Source organism: Pagrus pagrus, assembly GCF_965226575.1.
Source record: "Pagrus pagrus genome assembly, chromosome: 14".
In the NCBI taxonomy this organism is placed as follows: Eukaryota; Metazoa; Chordata; class Actinopteri; order Spariformes; family Sparidae; genus Pagrus; species Pagrus pagrus.
The window spans coordinates 30,563,353-30,564,675 of NC_140198.1; the positions used below are offsets into that span (position 1 = coordinate 30,563,353).

At 47.6% G+C, this 1,323-nt stretch overlaps 1 long non-coding RNA gene across 1 annotated transcript; it reads right to left on the reverse strand.

Annotated features, from left to right (window-relative positions):
• Positions 1-629: 629 nt before the first annotated feature.
• LOC311270020 lies at positions 630-1,077 on the reverse strand. Its single transcript, XR_014624173.1, has 3 exons — positions 1,005-1,077; positions 798-842; positions 630-689 (listed from the first exon to the last, which is right to left on the reverse strand). It is a non-coding gene; the product is annotated as an uncharacterized lncRNA (long non-coding RNA).
• Positions 1,078-1,323: the final 246 nt, after the last annotated feature.

The window sequence follows — 1,323 nt, forward strand, 5'->3', positions numbered from 1 at the left end:
CAGACACGCGCCGTGGATAAACAAATGCTCTTGCAGCTTCTCGTACATCGCAATGTCTCCGTCCAGCCAATTAAAATCGCTACGTGCTGGAGGAGGAATAGCTACCTGCCACTGCCTGCCAAACACATTGTGCTGTTCGATCAACTTGCACAACTCCTGTTTATCCTCGCTCTTCTGCCTAGCTTCAATGTAACTGGCCAGTTTGCCACCTTCTACGCCTATGCTATCCACATCTGTCCCTTTCCAAGTACACACTGGAGAAATGACATGTTTCATGACTGCTGCAACGCCACATGCCATGGGTGTATTTATGTCGTAAGTGACTGGTGCACTTTTGACACGAATACCAGGAACAACAGACTGCAGGGGCTCTTCACACCTGCAAGGAACGGGGTTAGCATCACACTTACCTTCGTTGGATCTCGGTGTCGGCGAGACACCAAGATCGACGACAGGCTGAAGGTCCCCGCCCGGCGCAGCGACGACAGGGGTGTCGGCGGCGGAGGCGGCGACGGCGACCTAGAAGACAAGAAAAACATTAACTGATCTATAAATAAACTATACTACTATTTTTATAAAAAGGTACTAGACGCACAAACTGTACTAACCTCCCTCCTGGCGTCCACTTTCAGATGAGCAGTTGCAGGCGGTGGCACGGGTTTCACCACGGGCAAAGCTCTCGCCGGGACCTAGAGAACATTTTTTTCCAATGATTATCCAATTATTGCCATAATACTGCAGACGTGCACAAAAAAAAAATCCCAATAAGTCAAATATCGAATAAAATCGAGACAAACCTTCTGGCTTGCAGAAGTCCGACGACGATGTTCCACTTTTGGACGCTAAAGGAAGAAAAAAAAAAAACACTTTCTGAAGCCATATTTGGGCAAATGCCCTTGTGGACAATATTGTGCAGTTTTACATGTTGTTGTGAGTGTATCAGGAAAAAGGAGATGCTACACAGCCTTCAACAAACCAAGAGATACAACTTGCACGCAGTTTACCTTTGAGCTTCGTGGAACAGCGGCAGAATCAGGGGTAGGAAGATGGGATGGCACAGCAGCATCCATCGCAGCCAACACCGAACTGCTAAACCAAACAGGGTTTGGCTGGATGAGTTGGAGTACGCTTGCACTTGCGTCAACCTGTGAAATGCATAGAAAGAACGACTCCTCTGTCAAAACGCCATCATCAAATCGACAATCGTATCCAAAACAGCCTAGGTTAAATCAAGCGTAACATACCTGCTGCTGAACCACCCTCTCTGCACCAGAGGACTGCTCAAGTTCCTCAGGTGCTCTCCTCTGTAATGACAAAATAAGA